Genomic DNA, 21,015 nt, shown 5'->3' on the forward strand with positions numbered 1-21,015 from the left:
TGTTGTTCACAACACCTAGATCACAAGCTGGGAAGGTGACAGTTGTTCTGGCTTTCAGAGAAGTTTCTTCCTGGAATCTTACCCCCACCTTGCTTCTCCAGCAAGAAATCCCGATGTTCCTTATCTTCCATAATTTCCAGTAGGTTCCTCCTCCCTTACGCTATCAGCAGACACTTCTTATTATCAATGTTGCCTTCTAATAAGAAGTCCAGGTACCAGCCACTGTGTGTAGGAAGTGGATGCTTTCGTTCAGGCTGATGTGTTTCATGTTCAGAAGTATTCACCTCTAATTGTAACTTCCAAAAGATAAGAGTTCAACAGGGGAATTTGATATATTTGCTGTAGACATGTTGTCAGACTTGCTAAACGCCATCCCAAACACTGGCGGGGGTGGGAAGTGGAGAGTGAATAGAAGTGACCTGAAACACACCTGAATTGTTTGCACAACTACACGTATAATTACTTGATATGTGCATGCGTTTACAGGGCTGTAATCGCACGTCTGATGTACTCTCGGTTATGTATTCATCTGTTAATCTGCTGAAGAGAACAGCAATATTAAACAAAATCAAACATTTCTGATGAGAAATTTATTTCATCCACATATTCACAAAAAAACCCAACACACCCTAACCTGTGTTTATTGTGAAGTTAGGTTAGTGTTTCGACAAAGTGGCTGCAGCGTGTAGGACAGGAGTAATCTCCCTTCTTGGAAGTGACTTCTAATTGTTCGTGTATAGGATGTGCAGAATGTTCTGCCTCCCTGGGCAGCGTTCTCTGTTCAGAATTGTGAGGGACATGTTCATTGTGTTGTTAGTGATCAACAGGAGCTACGAATTATCAAAAGTTATCACACCTTCCAGGCATTTCAGGGCAGTGACATATAACAAGAAGAGGCACATTTCCCTAAATGAATATGTTTTCATTCAGTGGGTTATTCACTTAACCAGCATTAAATGTAATCCCTTTGAATCTCAGTGGCCACCTCCCACTCTTTTCCTGTCAGTGTTCATCTCCTGCAAAAGCATGAATTCAGCCTTCAAAAGAATAGTAGTTTGGCTAAATCACTGTGTAGCTTTCTGTAAGAAATACAAGAGGGATTCTATAGAATTAGTGCAAAATAGCTCAAGGTCAGTAGCTCCTAATACTTTACATCATAATTAAATTATTCACATTTTGTTTGGTCTCTACTAACTTTTCCCCTTCCCCTTCCCTTCCCTTTTTCGTTCCTTTTCCCCTCTTCCCCCTTTTTCCTTCTTTCTCTTTTTTTCTTTTTTCTTTTTTTATTTTTCTGTTTGTTTTAAGGTGGAAATGTATTTGTCGCAGTAATATAGCATCATCACCTCTTTTTATGCTACTTTTGTGTTCGGACAAGCCAGATCACGCTGCTGGCCATTGGGATTTACTGCACACCAGCTTTGCAGAATATAATGGAGCGGGACAGTATTCTTTTTGATGTGGTTAATCTCTGTTATACTTGTGCCTCTCCTGAAAACTGCACTGTGTCAGAGAGTCTTTTGTAGCCAATGGTGACAGGAAGATCAACAGAGAGAGGTTGCTCCATTAACCTCTGAAGTAATGAAGTTGCATTTCAGGCAGTCAACACTCACGCTGCCAATTTATTATCATTTAAGAGGAAGTGAAACTACTTCAGGCCACTCTGGTGTCCACATTTTGATAAATAGACAGATCGCTAATGTTCTAATGCTAACAGTCAGCCTTGAGGGGACCTCTAATGGTGTGGGATGCCGTGGCTGTGTGTCTTCTTGTTCTTGCAGAATGATCCATCTTCAGAAAACAGGCTAAGCCGATTTATTTCCATACTAAATATGCAGATATAGTTTTGCTGATAACGCCAGCTTTATCTGTCCATGTGGAAATCCTGAAAGTGGATAAATAATTTGATAACCAATTCGTGTAAACTCTCAAGGGAATTTAATTTGGATCTCCAGATTCGCTTCTATTTAATTCTGGTTTCCCAGGGGTTACACATTTGTAAGGGGATTAATTTCCATCTTAGAAATGGACATAATGAAAATCTTGGGAACACATTTAAACCCTCAGTTTGTTAAAAATCTGGCGGGACTGTCTGACCCTATAAGATTTTCATGACCAATAGTCAAATCCTGTGAGAACAGCTTTCTGAGGAAGCAATAACACCGGTCTCCCCCACCTCAGCAGTAAAACAGGCTTGTAAAAGAAAACACTGCAAAACTGGCATGACCATACCCCTATTCTTCCTGAGTTCTGCTCCTAGGCATAGTCTTTGGCACATAGTTTTTCCTGCTAAAGGTAGTGTAATTTACATGTCTAGCTTTCCATAAGTAGTGAAAACACTTTTTATATATAAAGGCCCAGGTGGTTTCGTAGCCGTATCATACATTCCTTTTCTCCCAGGGTGACATAAGTAGTTATTTATCCACAGGATTTCAGAGACACAGAATCAAGGTGGTCAGTTAAGTGCAGTATGTTCCTGCTGGTGCCTTGCTGCGTTTCTGACGTGTTGCTGTTTGTGCTGCGGGCCACGTTTTGCCTGCAGATGGGTCTGAGTGTTTGCTTCCTGGGACTGTTTTGACATAACTCCACTGAAACAATTTGAAAGAGTCTGTCTTCCGGGGGCTTCGCATGGATCCTGTTAGTGTCTTTCATCTGCGAAGAGAAAGCACTCAGTAAAGCAGGGGGATGCTACCTGCATTTTATAAAAGGCTGCTGTTTATGAACAGAATACTCAGCCGTGGCCTCGCGCCCGTTGTGCGAGATGACTGTTCCTGGCCCGTCCTGCCCATAGTCTGAGCTGTCTTTCTCTCCCTCGAGCTGTAACTCTTGCTGTGGAGCACGTTCTCTGGCTTGTTCCCTTTGTCTTGCCTCTGCACGAGGGAGGTGGCTCCATCTCCTTGCCTGAGCTTTTCTTTTGTGAGCGCTGGTTGCTGGGCTGCGTAGCCAAAGGGTGACGGTGCAGAGCTCTGCCGAGGGTGGCAGTAATGGCTCTGGCCAGTCCAGTTTCTCACCGCTAGGTCTGTGCCCCGTAGACAGGTACGGCGTCCTGAGCTCCGTATCAACGCGGCGGGGTTTAGAGTGGTGTGTTGTTCTGCTGTTTGCCAGGGCTTGTTACAGACCTGGTGCCAAAATGAGGACCACCAGCATCTCCCACCTGCGCCCCAAAGCTGCATTGAGAAACGCAGCCTGCAAAGCCTGGTGTATTTTCTCCCCCTCCCTCTCTCCCTACCCCCACAACACTTTTTTCTCTGTACTAAGACAACAGGTATCTCAAAACTCTCCCTTTTGTCTTTAGGCAGACGGGTTCGGAAAGGGCCCCTCTAGCAGGTTCGAGCACAAGGCTGCCGTTCGGTACCTGACTGGGCACCCGGTGGCTTTTTCAGCTGTTCTCAGCCGGGAGGGGATTAGAGCTCCCAGCTGTGCCCAGCTGAGGGGCCGGGCAGGACGCGCACCGCCGCCGCCTGCGCTGCCAGGGAAGCACCGCGGGGCCGGAGCACGGCCAGGGTCATGGCACTCCACAGCATTCCCAGGAAAACGTTTTGAATGTTGGGGGAGCAGGATAGGGAATTTCTGCCACCAGCACAGCTGGCGGCGGCTGCAGAGCACTCAAACTGCTTATGTGTCCTGAGCGCCGCCTTCAGAGTTGCTGCAAGGGCATGGAGAAGCTGTCAAGAAATCCATAGCAATGCTAAAACCAGAGAAATGTGGGCAATTCTCTGGGCCAGGACTGTTCTGACACTCTTCGCCCTCTCAACCCCTGGCTTGCTCGGTATTACTGGCGTTCATAAAGCAAATGGAACGTGTGGTGTGTGTCTGTAGAGGAGGAGTGGGGGTACGCGTTGTGTGCTATTGCAGAAAGATTTTGTTGGCATCATTCTCAGATTTTCACGTAGCGAAGATCAGGTTCTATTTTGTATGCATTTTCAAAAAGGTGAGAGAAGATTAGGCAATGCTGAATTATAATTTGTAAATCTACAATTTGTTACTGGCTCGTGTCTGTAGTCTTTTTATGTGCTTTAAATATACAGTTCACTAATCTTAGCTTCTTTCCTTCTATGTTTCGCCAAAGCGAACTGTTAAAAGAATGCAAAATATATTATTTTGTTGGCACTGACTCGCAACTGAGTCAGTGAACTTTTTTGCACTTAGAACCAAAATTGGATTCTAACTTTCAAAAATTTATGACAATTGCTCCTTCTTGTGGCTTGAATGTTGACATATAATTAATTTCGGATTTCTTCTTGAGATTTCCTGTCTAGGTTTGTACCTGTCACAAAAATATCCTTGGAAGTTTATCTAACAGCTGGAGCGCCACGAGAGTCAATTGAAATTTAGCAGAGAGATTTACTGGGGCCGACGGGAAGTGCTCAGAGCAGGATGGCATAAATATGCAAAAAGAGCCCTTTTATTTCAGCTGTTTTAAAGGGTCCCTGTACAGGCTGATAACGGCATAACCCTGAAAAATGCCGACGCTGTGTCAGCCAGCAGCACCGGCACAGAAGAGGATTCCACGAGCATGGATTGGCACTTTGTTGAATTAGGCCCAGAATGGAAATACGCCTGCTGCCTTCCCCCAGTCCCAGCTGCGCTGCAGGTTTCGGCACATTCTTTTGAGAAACCAGAGATATTTAATGGGAATTTCCCATGAAACTGTTTTGAAATCGGTTTTGTTCCTTTGCAGGATTGAAGGAATTGTGAAAATTCAAGATCTAGGTTGCAGTGACTTGAGGGACTGGGCAGTAAAACAGCAGATGAAATTTCCTTCAGATAAATGTAAAAGGGAGCATATGGGAGAAGAGCAACCCTAACACTGCGTTCCAAATGTCAGGGTGTAAATTAGCCATTACTCTTCAGGGTGAAGATGTTGGAATTATTGTGCATAGTCCTCCAAAAACTTAGCTTTATTTGTAGCAGTAGTCAGAAAGGCCAACAATATTATAAATACTTAGGAAAGAAACAGATAGCTAAGCACAAAGCCGTTTTTAACCCCTGTACCTCTTCAAGGTTTGCCCACATCTCTGCTTTACCATACATTTCTGATAAGCCACTGAGAAAGAACGGAGAGCACAGGAAAGGCTAGGGAAAAATAGGACGATGGGGATGACAGAGATTTCAAATTGTTTCTACATATAGAGAGGCTATTGCAATATAATTCTGCAGTTTGGAAAAGAAGTAGAAATAGGAGAAGTCTCTCAAATCGTGAGTATTCTGAAGGGTGTGAATAGGAAATGATTGGTAAATTTTCCCACAATATGGACACTTAGTGCAATGAGCAGACAGTGGATTCTAGATATAATACGAGCAATGCTTACCCAAATATCGTGTAATGTTGCCCAGGCTTGCCATGCCAACTGCGGAGACCGCAAGTAGGAATGACATTGGAACAGTGCTAAATGGTTTGTGGCTGGTGTTGGTCTATTGATGGCTACTAAATGCAACGTTCGGGATCTAGCAGGGAGCCCAGAGCCCTCAGGGGCACGCGCGTTGCGGGGAGCCTGGGGGATGCATTCCCAGGAGGGGAAGGGCAGGCCCCGGTGCCTTCTGCAGAGGGATAGTGGAAGGAGTGCGCTCATCCTGACCCACGCTTTGAAATTTGGAAGAGAGCTAAATTAGAAATTATTACTGGAACAAGCTGCATTTTCTGTAAGCCTAAAGAACAATTTGTGGTCATTGCTGTGGCAATGCCTAATGGTGGAAGGAACGTACCTTGGGGAATTAAAAATAAGATTTCAATTAATGAAGTGAAAGTAAAGATCCAAAACCATTCTTTTGGAAAAAAATTCTACCAAGGACACGGATGATCCGCCTCCTTCTTTTTTATGTCCTGTGTTTCAGATCTCGTGACTTGCATGAGAAAATTACTGGGTTTTTTGCTGGTTCTTACATGACTGTTAATTGTTGAGCTCTGTTAAAAAGCTATTCATGGCTTAATCAATTGCTTTTGGTGATAAAACAATTGCTAAATTATGGTTAGGGTATATGCTACAAAAATTGGCTTGTTCAAAAGCACAAGTAGCTTGGACAAATTAATAAAAAATTAGTTTGATTTTATCTGTGCCAACGTTTGTAAAAACAAGGTTTTCTCATAAAAAAATGCAGTGAAACCACGTTCTTTGACTTAATCCTCACATTTTATTTTTTCGCCCTCACAATACAGTACGCTAAATTCAAATATGAAATCACGGTCCCGCTTTGCTTTTTTGCTGAATTTCCCACATCTTTGCGTCTAACTCTGAAGTTCGTTATATAGCACAGGCCACTGTGTCTCATATCCAAAGTATATAAACATGAATGTGGAGGTGTATGTAGCAGTGGTGACCTGTATTGTATCTTTAAGTTCAGATAGAAAATGAGACAAGACTTGCAAGTGTGGGGAAAAAACGTAAATCCAGAAGATTAGAATTAAGAGGGCTGGATAATTTTATTTGTATTTAGAATGCTTAAAGAGAAATTAGGATGCGTTGTCAAATTTTGTGTTCTCTTCTTGAATTAGAGAGTCCAGTAAGAACAAAGTTCCTGGAAAGTAGTCCTGAAACTATCTTGTCTTTCTTGTAATGTAGTTGTTTCGGTGGAAAAGATTTTTTTCAAGTACCAGCTTTATTGCTAGTCACTCTAAAATTAATGGAGGAACAAACACAGTTTGTGCTGCCATCATTATTCTTATTTCCCAAGTTGTTTCTATGAGTTAAGTTCCGCTCTGGGCTTTACTTTTTCCTCAGTGGGGTTGACACATCTGTGCACGCGCAAGAAGAATATCTTCGGGTTTTGTTTTGCTGTTTTTAATTAGCAAATTGTTGTCCTTGAAAATGTTTTTGTGAATTACTCTTCTCGTGTTTTATCTTGTTCCAATCCACGGAATTGCAATATGCAGGTAGATGGTGATGACGCCACACGACGTCCAGCTCCAGGCCAATACCAGCCCTCAGCAATGAGCTGGTCACAGGTTGGCGAGAGCCCGGCCGAGTGGTAAGAGCACTACTGCCGAGAAGGGAACAAGAAAGAGCAGAGAGAAATCCAGCTCCAGCAAGCAGAAAAATAGAGAGAGGAAAAACAGAGAACGTCTGGGCACAGTTGGAATGGGAGATTGAGGGGGGAAAGAAAACAGGCATAGGGATACAGGTATTCTCTAGAAAAAAATACTATTCAGTGTAAGTTGCGATTAGTGATGGATTGTAGTGGTTATTTTTGCTCAAAAATTTACTAGTCTTGTATTGCTAAACACAGTTTAATTGCGATGCATCAATTTTTTATAAATGCATCAAGTAGAAAATGTTGTTCTCGTAATCGTATGTGATTTCATAGTGAAGTTCATCTTTTCCGTTGTGTATGTTTACCTGTCATTTGACACTTGCATGGAAGGTCTGGGTATCTCCTTTGGAAATCTGGCAGTCTGAGCCTCTGATCTCGCTAACCCTTACACGCTTGCATGCTTTTCAGTTCATAAATGGTTAAAAAGATGGTGTTTGGAGAGTGGGGGGAGCAAGATTTTGCTGAAACAAGTTGCTTATTGCTATTTTATTAGTGCCCTTTATGCAATAGTCATTATTATTGGTATGCTGATAACCGTGGGTCTGTAAGGATAAAGGTCTGAGGGCAAGTCTGTGAGATCCCTTTCAGGATAGACTCTTGGGCATTCTCTTAATGTTAGGTGCACATTTAAGTCTCACTTAGAGTAAAAATTAAAACATATGCTTATATGCTTACCAGAACTGGTCCCTAAGTCTTCCCTATCGTGCACTGAGAAATGCGTGGGCAGGCCCATAATTGTGGAGAAGCTCATAATATTGGGGCCTAAAGTATAAAAATTATTGCATAATTAGACCACACAAGTTAGATTTCAAAATGCTGCGTGTTGTTTGGATGGGTATTTAAAAAAATAAGTAGCTGTCGAGCATGTATGGTCATGTTCACACCGCCACACACAGTCATTGTAATGCTTTAGCAGTTCGAGGAGTTTTAAGTGGATCCAGCGTTGGTCTTACTTCAAATAGACCAAACCTACTAACACTTTCCTTAGCTGTATCTCTTTCTTCTTGACATTAAAAGATGCAACTGTAAATATCACACTTCACTTTTGTATGTAGGTTCATATCATGATCCATGTAAAATAAAAAGTACTTAGGATCATCTGGAGGGGAAGAGGATGAAAGTATACATCGTGTATTGTAAAACAGGCTTTTGGTATATAACAGAACTCTGAGCTATCCTTTGGCATATTGATTTTTTTAATATTATTATTAATACGATAAGCACACCTTACAATGCCCTTCACGGCACAATTAGTATTTAAATCTAACTGATAGTATAACTTTGAAGAGTACAGGGCTATTAACTAGCAGAACGGACTAATGAAATGGCATGTTAATGGTTTACCTAAATTATGAAGTATAGATAGGGACGTAGAGCTGTTGGTACAAATATTCAGATCCACAGAGCAATAGTCTGAAGCTCATTAGTTTACTCTCAGCTTTAGAAGATAAGCAATCTAAAGTGATTGGAAAAGCAGACGCAAGCCATTAGATGCATCTTTATTAATTTTCTTATTATTATTTAGTTAAGAAAAAGATAATCCCAGCAAACTTCTGCCAATTAACTGGAGTCATCTGCCCTAAGGACACCGTGCTATGCCCAGCACTTCCAAGAAGACTTGTCCTCTCTAGCCAAGAATCCAGCCTTTTCCTAAGGGCAGAAATAGGCCCACACATGAAGTACCTCAAACCTGCACTCAGCCCTCGCCACCGCTCTTCCTCCCGACTCCATCCAGCCTTTGGGTACTTCAAAAGAAGGAGTACAGCCCTTGTATGCCTGCTCGCTGGCTGGAATGCTTCTGGATTAAACTTCCTCACCACAACCACCAGATTTATTAGTATTTACTCTGGTACAACATCTAGTAGCCAATATGCTTCTAACAACGGAGTGCGGCGACGGCCGCAGTAACTAGAGTTATCCAAGCACAACAGCCAGCCAATTTTAGCTATTAAATATTGACTGACCCCAGTAGGATGCATGAGGTGAAAACCAAGTCATACTCCCTACAACCAGACAAATATGTATGAGGTCTTAAGAATTTCCTTCTAGTCCCAAACTATCAGCAAATCTAAAAAGATGACGGGGGAGGGGGAAAAAAAGCCCTACAAATTCTAAAAATTCCTCTCGTCCAGAGAAAAGCCACAGCTATGACCTTGCTTGGTTCAGGAGAACTCCTAAGAACAGAAAAGAAACACTCCTTCATCACTGGTGGCCAAAGAATGAATGTGCTTTGCCTTTGACATCATTTTTGTCCCTCCAAAAGGACTGGCCAGTCATTTCTGTGGATCAGCAAGTCGGAACTTACCGAGCCCTCAGCAGCGCTGCCAGAGCCGGGTGCACCCAAAGGGTGGCCACGCCTGAGCAAAGGCCCTGTTGCCTCACCCGTGAAGAAACGGGAGGGCACCAGGGAGATGCCTGTGGACAGAAAGAAGGAAAGTTTGCCAGCCCCTTCCCTCCTTCAGCTGTGACCCGCCTTTATCGTTCTCTGCACGTTTAACCTCTTGCGTAAGCTTTAGCTCATGTGGGAGCGGGGGCAGCGGCAACACCTAACAGGCTCGAGAGAGACAGATGTCTCATCTATGCAAGTGTTCAGCCAGCCCATCGCTTGCTCCGTGCCTGTGCACTGGGAGCTCCTGGCAGGGACGAATCTGCAGGGATTTACAGAACGCGGAGCCACGATGCAGTTTTGGAAGGCAAACAAACGTCAGAGCTCAGGGACCACAAGCATCCTCATCACGCGCAGCAGGAACCTCGCGCTGCTCCCTGCAAGAAGCGTAGTCCTTAGGGAGATAGGAAGGGGTATTATTCTGATTTGTATCTCTTATTAGGGTTTATAATTTAATCTACCCATCAGATGTGCCACTCATTCATTCATTTAATTCATCTTTCTTGTCCATTTCACAATCCAGTTTTTAAAATCTGAATTAAATATATGTTTTATCTTAAAGAAGTGAAAAAAATAAGAACAGTGGGGAGTGTTGATTTAAATAAGTGGATGTACATAAGTGAAAGTAATCCCATCTGAGATTTTAGTGGGTTTGGTTTTTCTCTGATTTTATTTATTTTGCAGCAAATTTCCAACAACAAAGATTTCTCTATCCAGTGAAATTTTTTTCTTTTAAGAGAAAACAGCATCTTGAGGTTTCCTCTTTTTTTTTTTTAAATTAAACAAAACATGCAGCGAGTTGCAATTAAATTTCAGTTAACAAAATGCAAAAATACACCCAACCTCCATCTGCCAAAAATAAATAGTTTGAAAAGTAATTTCACATCCCTGACAATGACGACTGTGTTTATGACATATTTCTGGTGCCATATTCCGCTCTCCTATCACTGCCAGCTTGCGCCCGCTATTTAGAAATAAAACAGAAACACATTGAACTTGCTGAACGCGATGTTGCCACACTGCAACTCTAATGGGCTTAGTGACCACAACCTACAGGGGCCAGAACGTGTCAACAGCAAAAGGGCCAACCTCAATCACTGTCTGTGCTTTTACAAAGTTGTTACATGTTTAATTCTTTGCAGCTTAGTTCTCCTGCTGTTTTGGCTGCTCGAAACCAAGGCTCGTATATTGCAGCAGCCTTCTCTACCTCATATAATGCCACAAAGGTCCCAGCAGGAGCCCTTTCAGTGGAGCAGACAAGCCACAGGCTAGGGCAAACAGGGCATCACAACTTCCTAATAAGATGACTTATTAGATTGGGGGCTTGACACAGCTTTTATTTAACCACTTCTTTTCCCAGCCACCAGGAAGCACGACTGTCTGTCCGCTTGGAGCACGGCAAGCGCTATGTGGATTTGCAGCAAGCGCTGGCACGTGCATCCAGTCCAGCCGATAAGTAGAGCGTGGTTTCTGGTGCCGTTTTTATCACTGCACCAATACAATAATTTTGCCCTCAATGTCAGCTTTCCAGCCCTGCCATTTTTTATTATTTTACGTGAATGCTTTCCCACTGGATTGGTCACTGCCTGTTCCGGAGTTCGCGGGGGCTCGCGGAGGGCCGGCAGCGAGCGGGTTAAACGGCTGGGAAGGCAGGATCAGTTTCCTGCCTGCACTTGCAATGGCCTAAGGCAGTGCCTGCTGTTCGGGAGTTAGAGAGAGTGCCTTGCCTTGTCCCAGGTGGCAGACAGGCAAACCATGTTATTAAGAAGCAGAGATCGCAAAACCTTGATCTTCAAAAAAGGCCCCTAATTAGTCCCTAGCATGAGAGTAAATGGCATTCCACATCAGCAAGGATGAAAAAGGCTCCTTCAAATTTCATTAAGTAATCTTTGCTATTGACAGTTTTTTAGGATCACGTCGGGAACTCTCGTTGTTTGAACCGCTTTACCCAAGAACTCTTCTTTATTTGTCACTTCTGTTTGATTGAAATAAAAATAAAAAGAAGTCTTAATGGTCTCACACGCTGCATCTTGCGGAAGTCATAAATGTCTTGACAAAGAGCTCCGTGCCCTGCGCTGCTGAGTCACTGCTGCCTCCGTGAGCGGCGCTCGGGTCCGCTGGAGTCGATGGAAATTCTTCCATCATCTTCAATATGCTCCAGCGCAGCCCATCGAAGAGCGCTGGTCTCAAGCCACCCTTAGCGTTTCCCACAAGCCTCTTCTTAATTCAGTGTGAAAGTGACAGATTGAAGAATATGTGCTGAGTTTTCTCATATTTCTGAAAAGCTTTGATTAGGACTAGACTTGTTTTATGAAGCGAAGTTGTTTATTAAAAAAAAAGGCAAAAAAAAAAAAAGCTGTCTTTCAACTCATATACCACTTGTCTAATTTTGATTTATAAACATTCCCAATAGAGAAGGCATCCTTGTCCAAATAGTCTCAAGGTTCATAAACTTCATCTAATTTTATCATATAATTGTACAGTGGTTTTCAAGGACTCTCACTCTCTAGAGGGCTTGAATCCATTTGATTTTATTCATCCCAATGGTTTCTGCTTTTATCCCTAGCTCGGATTAACAGTTCTGGTATTACAGCAATATGGAAAGTTCATCACATTCATGCAGTGATTCTACCACCAGCTGCAGATCCTTCTGAAGTTTACAGTATGATGAATTTAAAACATAAATAGCAACAAATGGGATAAATAATTTCTTTGCCAGAATTGGAAAAAAAGTTAATTTTGTCTTTATAAATAACTTTTTATACTGATGTTTTTGTGAACCTTTCCATATTTAATTAAATCACACAGTTTCTGGATGTTTCTTTTAAAGTATATTTTACTCACGTATTTACCATTTTTAAGCTTTATTGTAAGGACCTATAAATCATTGAAAAAGCAAGAAGAGAAATGGTTCTACTTTTACGATGGAGCTAGGAAGATGTTTTCGAGCCCCTAAGAAGTACACTTCAGAATTGCGTGTTCGAAATCAAGAGATCATTACCAGGGATATTTCACGTTGTTATTATAAAGGAGAGATTTGCTATTAGGATTTTGTAAAGTAGGTTTCAGCTGTTTATTTTCTGACAGGATTAGTGCGTTAAGAGTAGAGCGGGACACCTTTGCCAAGGCGTACCTGAGTGCTGTCAGACAGTTGCAGATCTCCCAGGTAACGTTTCCTTAAGTGGAGTTTCTAAGAATGACTAAAATTTGTTCTCCTCCGAGCAGGGTGTTTACTTTCTGCGTTCAGTGTTCTCCAGATAAAGTGCAGTGCTGCACTTACCCTTCGAATCGAGAAACTTCCTTTAGCATTACTTTAACCGGGGGGCTTTATTGATTTGAGACGTAAGAAATTGTATGCCAAAACGCTGGTTATTTTAACTAGTTCTAAACAAGAAAGACTAACATCAGTTTTGACAACAAACAAAACCAGTTTTTGTTCTATCGGTTATGTTTAAAAGATTCCAATTTCAAACCAAACACAACTTGTGGTTATTCTGTCAGATATTTATATAGCCACTGGGGCGCCATAGTTATGCACCGCATACATCATTGTATTTTTAAAATGTACTTAATGAACATTTTTTCTTTTCTGGTAACTACTTCATTGCCTTAAATGAATGCATTCCAATAGAATTTGTAACAAATGAGCACTTTGTGTTTGCATTAATGCCAAACACGTTTAACAAATTTTTAACAAGGAACGCTGGCAAAAAGCCAAACTCCTAGAGGGACACTGAAGGAATGCTATAAATTTAAACTAGATTTTACCTTTTCACTCAGCTCAACAAGTGTCTTAGGTGTCTTTGGCATCTCGGCATTGAAAGTTTTCTACGTAGGTTGGATACAACTCTATGTCTTAATTATTTCTCAGCCCTCCTCGCTAGAGATTTTCACGTCGATATAGCAGGCTTTAACAGGTTACTGTGTTCTTCAGAAAGCCAGAGGTGGGTTTTCCTTCTCTCCCTGGGAGTTAGGCCGGGAGGAGGTAGCAAAACCAGTATTTATCGTTGGGACTGTAATGACAGAGACGTTCAAATAGCACACACCGCGCCGTTTTCGGATCCTATGCTAAGGGAGCTGTATAGCGGCGAGTGCTCCAGCCCATCGGTGCTACCTAATGTCGTTTCTTGTGCTGAGTTGCAAATATCTGGGCTGTGATCGTGTTTGCAACTGCGCTTCAGGGGCAGGGGAAAAGCAGCCCACAGTGCTCCCCCTGGTCCGAGCCCCGGGCTTGCACAGAAGCCACGAACAGATTTTTGGCTGAATCAAACATCTGGGGGGATTCTGCAGTTGTTAAGTTCTGCCCACATGGTACATGTCACTACAGACCTTGGGAATCACCTAGTCCGTAATACACGGTCGTATTAAAAGTGTTACAAGTAGCTCCACAAACCACATGCTTGCTCTTTACTTGTAACTTAATATATTAATTTAATTTTTACTGTGTTATTTCAGTTTTAATCAAATGCAGGAACTGAAAAATAATAATACTTAGCACTCATCCAAGACTATTAAGGCACATTACAAACATTAAGCCTCGCGAATTCCTGTGAGGAGCCCGACGTTACCCCCGCTACAGCAAAGAGCAAGTTAGGCACAGAAAAACCATACAACTTCTTCCTTAGCCACACAATAAGCTAGTGGCAGGGACAGAATCCAGAACAGTACCGTGCCAGGGCTTTGTCCTAGTTAATTGTGTCATTCTTTTCATGGGTTTGCACAGACAAAAGTAAAAATTGAGAACGCATTTTTTTTTTTTCTTCGTGTCATTTAGATTTTGTTGTTGCAAGGGGCACAGTTGAGTTCCAGGAGGTCGCTTGAGAAAGACTTCATGAGTTATAGCCTTATTTTTAAAAATACTACTTTTCAGCCTCGTTACTCGTTTCCAGAAAATGAAATAATTTCCCATCGTTTGTTGGTACTCTGATCACAGTAATGATGAACGAGTCTAGAGAAGGAAACGGAGGAATTCGTCCTGACAGCTTTTTAAAAGATGTCGCATTGTAATGCAGACGCCTTGTCATAGATTAAGGAGCAGAAATAGCCCTAACAGGTTTTCATTAATGATATCCTTCTCTACGAACATTTGGTCAGATACCAATTCCCTGCAATAAAGTGGCTGTTCCCTCGCTCTCTGACTCACTAATTACCATATCAGTTGTTGGCCTTTTATGTAGGCACCATGTGTAACAGGTTAGGAGGGGGCCATTTAAGCCTATGTGAATGGGTATCTGTTTTTGTATCTGGGTGCTTGTTGCAAACATTTGGAAAGCATATGGAGCATAATGGACATTAACCCAGATGTCAAAAATAGCCTGCATTTTACTACTGTTATTAAACAGTTTCCCCTTTAACCCCTTTGTGTTTACCCACCCTCTCCAGCTTGTTTCTGCAAATCACTGCCGAGAGGAAAGGATTGGAGGTAAAAAGTAGTAATCAGGCAGGTGTCTTTATCCAAAGGAAAAACAATCCGAACAAATATTTGGGGGCTACTACACTTTTATATCTTCACATCCTTCTGCTGTTTTCATTGACTGGTATCTAATGGACTGTCAGAGGTGCCAAACTCATAAGACATTAATTTCAGCTGGAGCACTGCTGAGTCTCAGGCCCAATGTACGTTACCAAATTTTATTTCTGTTTTAGAGGTTCAGTGACCTATACCGAGTACAGCATTGAAGAAACAAATATAAATTTAATTTACTCAACCTCAGTTGGTATTTGACAGCAATATCCTTTTATATATTTATTTGACTTACTTGAGAAATACTTTGCATTTCCTACCTGTGGTGAACAAGTTTTTGTTACACTTCCAATACAAGTATGGTTTCCTGACGGATGGCTGGGTTGATTAAGCGGGTGGGGTTTATTCGGGGGTTTCATTCTATACTAAAACCCCAGTGAGAATTTGGGGAGCAAGCCGGAGAGAGATTGCGTTTTGTGATTTGTTGCTGTTCCTCAGATTAGACGCGGTATTCGGGGCTCTTATTTTTAAGAGCATAAATGAGTGTTAATTGCAAAGGAACTTCAGCTTGTAAAATATCAAGTGTATTGAAGATTTGCTGTGATGATGTTTTAGGAAACCTGTTAAAAAATACGGACATTTTTGTGCTACGGTTTGTGGAATGTGTTCTCCTCGTTAATTTATATGGGTGCTTCCTATGCCTATATATCTCTTTGAATGACGATTAAGAAATACTCGGTGCACGAAAGAATGGGAGCTATGCACAGTTCACAAAACGTAATGCATGCTCTGACTTACAGTTTTCATAAAAAGTTTGCAAAGATTTTATGTGCCAGAACTAGTAACATGATCTACTTTAGGAACTCCCTGGCCTTCCAGCTCTGCAGAAGTCATTTTTTTCTCCATTCAAGGGCCAGATCCAAAACCTGTTAAAATCAGTGGGAACCCTTCCACGTTTCAGTGCGCTTTGGATTAGTCCCGAAGTGTTTTAACCAGAAGAATCGTACCAACCTCCCACTGGAAAAGTAAAACTCTTCATCTAAGTTTGGATTATATAAACCGTTATGTGTACTTGCCACACAGGCATGAACTTGGAAACAGGGATCTAAAATCATTTGCAACTTTATTCTGTAAGCAGCGTTTCGCTTTACGCGCAGCATAGTTACTCCGATAAATATTAGCTTCTACAATCGAAAGGGGCATTTTGGTCAACTAGTTCCATTTCCAAAACATAACAATTTTTCAGCTGTACGCAAAAGCGTAAGCATTCTGTGGAAATTGCTTTTTTCATAAAATTGGATGTTTTGGAAACTTCTAAAGTTACGTAAATGCAAGGGCAATTACAGAGAATCCCACACCTAATGCATTTCCACTTCTCTAGAAACAACGTCAGTGGATAAACGAACTGCCCTGGAGAGGAATCCCCTAATTCCCCCCACTCATCCGATATACGGATAATGGGAATAAGAGTAACTCACTGCTCTGCGTGCAAGAATACGGTGCCGTTTGCTTGTGGTGGAACTAGTGTAACAACCAAAATCATTCAGGCCGCGCTCTGCGGTCGCTTACGGTCGGACACGGAGCCTCCCCCAAAGCCCACGGCAAGCGGGAAGGCTCTTCCTCCGACCGACTCGGGCTGGCTCCAGCCACCTCGCGTAGCGCCCTGGATTTCAGCAGCGCCAGCAGGCCGTGAAGAGCAACGGTCATGGGTTAGTGGCTGCATGGCTGAAAAGCTCGTGGCAGATTGTTGTATATTTTAACTTTTATAAATCTGAGGGGTTTGTGTCCATAAACTCTTTCTCCACTGTCTTGTAAATTAAAGCAGACTTAAAGTGCTTAAAACATAACAATAAAATGTTGCTTCCGGTACCTTCAGTTTTGGAGAGCTGCTAGAGGTACTGCGTATTCCCACCTGCCGTAGAACGGAGTGGAAATTAATGGGTGATTCCTTTGGTTTCCAAATAAAAATATTTAGTTTTATTAACAGCATTTCCACTTCAGAGCTACTCTGCTTATAGATAAGATCAGAAAAGTCACCGTTTCCAGAATCACAAGCATAACACAATTTCACGTCTTTGGAATTTAAAACCTTACCCACTTACAGGGAATCTTGTCGTACAAATCAGCTGCAGAACTAATTGCCAACCTAAAAACATAATAAGTGGGTTCAAATCCAATCGAAATCCCTAATTAATCCATAGTGCCTAGAAAAGCAATATACCCACTGATGTCTGTGATAAGCTTGACTAGATGAGAAGTAGGGTGTTTTGTATGCGTCAGTCATGTTATTAATCGGAATATTTTGTTCCCTTGTTACAGTTGTCAGAGGAACTAGTGAAAGAGGAAGAAAAAACCCGTAGCACTGGAAGGTAACGATGATAATCTATTGCACTGGATCTCCGAACATGACCGTGATATCCTGGAGAAGATCACAGATGCAGAAAACGAATGCTAAGGTTGATATCTAATGGAATGCTGCATTAATTGGCGTTTTCTCCATTATTTCTTGTAGTCTACTATGAAATTAGATACTTTGGAAAATAATGAAGGAGACTCAAGCAGAAATTATGAGTTTCATTTCTGACTTCAATGGGTCTTGCAAGTTATTCTGTTTTCACTAAGAAACCATCTGTTCAGAATATTATTGTTTAATGAAGTTCAGTTAAACAGGTTATTTAACTAATTTTTGGTAAATTGATATTGATTTTAACAAGTAATTCAGATTCTCTTAGATGTGGTATCTGCATTTGCTGATTTTACCTACTCTATTCTAAAGTATCACTTCTATTGCACTAGATTATCAAAGAGGTATTAGTAAAATGCTATCTAAGGGTGTTGGCATTAATCTTACCCCCAGTTAGGTGTGGGCTTTTCCAAAAAATAAAAACCAAGCCCTCCTCTGTTTTCTTATATCTACTGATAAAGTAATAATAATTAAAAAAAACCAAACCAAACCAAAACCAGAAAACTTTGATAGTATAACCGGTATTAAGCTCTGGGCCAGGTTGGAAATGAAATCAATTCTTGGTACTAATAACTGATGACAAAGATTAGCTTTATGAAAATATGGTGTGTGTCTCTGACAATGCATAGGACATCTAATTTGAGCATAAATGTAAGATTATATACAAGATGTATCTATTCCTGGATGGTAAAAGCTTGAGGCGTATACAAATACAGACGTATGTATATATATGGACATATACGCAAGGATGTATCAACCTTTTACCATCCGAATGCATACAGGTTTTCAACAATAAAAGCTGGGACTCTTTAAAAAACAAACAAAAACCAAACAAAAATAAAGATAAGATTGCTGTGAATACAGTATATGCACTAGGTCTCCTGTAAATGAGGAACTGTTTGTTATTATTTTCGACATTGAAAAACAGTCTCCAACATGGATCCCATTGACTTTTAGATGTTAAAGAAGAAAATACCACTGAACAAACAGCACTTAAAGGCTGGTCGTATCAACAAAGTGTATCTAGTAAAATAAATCTAAAGCACATACAAGGAAAAATAAAAATGTGAAGTCATTACATTCAGCGAGAGAATATAACTGATAGTCCAAATCTCTACCGCTTCTCGCGGAGGGGATCCGTAGGACTCCGTGAACATTTTCAGTCAGTCTGGCAAATGTGCAAATGTTTGGCTGTTTTATTGAGGCATCTTTTGGTCCGTGGAAGAAACGCTTCCATGCTGATGGGAGTGGGAATAGAATATCTGCGTTTTTAAAGGACAAACAATAAATTTAAGCATGGGTGGCCTTAATCCTTAGTAGTTTTTCTTTGCTGCTGTACAAAAGAGAAATCTAAATGGATACTCCTAAAGTCTTGCACTGAATTTAGAAAAATTATTTTTTGAACCTGTGGTGCAATTAACCCTAAACATCCTACATGAGCCATACATAGTAATCCCTTTAAAATTATTGTCTAGAGATGATATTTTATTTATTTGTACCATAATTCTGGTGCAATCAAAGAGCAATGTATTCGAGCAGGAGTCCTGCGGGATGCTACTGTCTTCAGTAAATAGAGTAAAATGTGTAGAATTAGCATAGCATAGATAATCCCAATTTCATTCATGTTTAAAAGGTTTGTCCTTTAACTATCAATGGCATTTTAGATCTTTGTTTTTGAAACAGCAAAGCTTTTGGGAGTATATTTAGCACATATGACAAATGTTGCACTTGGAAACTCAGACAACAAAACTAGTTTCTGATGACAAATTTGTTGTCGCGGTAGGGGACAATCGTCTGTGTCTCTTACAATCAGGTCTTTACCTTAACTCTGCAACTGAATACTTGAAGTAGGAAATAAACTAGGGGGGAAATAGGGTCACAGATACAAAGCTGTATAGTTAGATATTTATATGTATGTGCCAATTTTGTCACAGATATTATTTTAGGGGCATTTTTGCTCCACTCATATTGGTAAGAGTGTTGATCTAAACTTTTATCAGGGCCTACAAGTTAGCCCCTAAAGAGGAAAAATTTGTCTAACATTGCTTTATTCTTTCTTTCTTTCTTTTTTTTTTCTTTTCATTTCATGTGATACTCTATGATGTTTAGAGAAAATCTTTTCATATCCTAAAATAGAATCTCGGGGTTTACAATAAACACTGTGATGTTGGGAAATATTTTATTTGGGCAATGTTTGGTAGGTTTTTTTCCCCCTGTAAGTGTAAAGAAGCAAACCAAGTTTTGGTTAACATTTAAGATAATGATTATTATTTTATCGTGAGATCAGTCTTGTACTGCACATTCTTTCTTTCATTTAAATGTACAGTCTGAATTTTGTATTTAATGAATTTTGTGTATCCAGTATGCACGTACCTGCACATTGACTTTCATTTGAAAGTGGGTTTCGATTTACTTTTTAAACAGTGTTTATGAAAAGACCTCAGATGTGTTGACACAAACTATATCTGCAATGTTTTTTTTGTGTGTGTAGGGTGACGTTTGAATGTGATGTTCTGCAGCAATGGGTCAGTATTCCCTATTTACCTTAGATCCTCATTTGATAGTGCTTCTTGTAATAATTTTTTCAAGTGAGTGGCATGTTCTGGATTGTGATGTTGATATATGGTTAAGGACATTGATATGAAACTAAGGAATTCCTAGAAATTACCAGTGGGCATGTATTAGACAGTCATTGTAATTTAATGTCTAGTAGAAGTGTAAAGTACCAAGGTATTTAGAGTTCATAACATTGTTATCATGTGTATGGGAAGTATTTAGTGTTGATCAGCTTGTTTATATTCATCAAATAAACTTTGTTTCTTTCTGAAATCAGTGTTGTGTCATTAAAAGGAGGTTTAATGATGGTAAGAAAATGTGTGAGAGATGTTTTCCACATGGTAAATCTATCGCACTCCTTATTTCTCTAATTGCTACCATTCAAAGTAATTTATCTTCCTGTTGTTACTATCACATAAACTGTTTAAGAAAGCATAAAAAGGAAAATGTCTCCTAGGCCCCACTCCCAGAAATGCTTACGAGCAACTTTACCAAAGCGAGGAACCATTTTCCGGATTGGGCTCTTAGAGAGCAATATGCTTTTGAGTGGGTTTCTAAAACATAATATTCTTGTGTGACCCTGTGTAATTGCATAGAAAATTACATTTTGTTTATGTACTTTACTGACCAAAAGCCATAAGGTGTGAAATTCTCTGCACAGTCAGCTCCTTTTTCAGCTGCCTGGTAAGTGGTTCCCCGTTTCCATTATGTTCACTTTTTTTAGAAAAGGAACTTTTGTTGAGCAGGAATTTCTTACCTCATAGAACTCCCTGGACCAGCTCAGGGCACACACAGCAGGAGAATAAAAGGTAAGTAAGTATGCATTTTACTTAGGTTATTTAAAAACACACAGTCCCTTAGTTTTAAGCTCTGTTTCTTTACCTATAAATTAGTTTTCTTGCTAAGAGTGTACTATGTACTAACATAGGATATTAAGTTTCACTTTTAACTACAGCTAAATATACATTTATGGTGTATTCTACTTACACCTACTAAGCTTTGAGCTGCAATACTGCAAATTGAGTAGCGGTTGCTTCTATCTTCTTTCTAGACCTGCACAATTTTTCAGGATGGTCTTGTCCTATATTCGGGCAGCGCCTGTATTAGGGGACTCTCCAT

General features: G+C 40.7%; 1 protein-coding gene across 13 annotated transcripts in view; it reads left to right on the plus strand.

The window, feature by feature from the left end:
• The window catches only part of ERC2 (ELKS/RAB6-interacting/CAST family member 2), a 508,713-nt gene extending 488,555 nt beyond the window's left edge, over positions 1 to 20,158 (plus strand). For all 13 annotated transcript variants that reach the window (XR_010072774.1, XR_010072776.1, XR_010072778.1 and 10 more), the window contains one exon: positions 17,196 to 20,158. The gene's annotated coding sequence lies outside the window, so the exon portion shown is untranslated. The remainder of the gene's footprint in view (positions 1 to 17,195) is intronic.
• Positions 20,159 to 21,015: the final 857 nt, after the last annotated feature.

Source organism: Chroicocephalus ridibundus, chromosome 10 (genome assembly GCF_963924245.1).
Source record: "Chroicocephalus ridibundus chromosome 10, bChrRid1.1, whole genome shotgun sequence".
Lineage (NCBI taxonomy): Eukaryota > Metazoa > Chordata > Aves > Charadriiformes > Laridae > Chroicocephalus > Chroicocephalus ridibundus.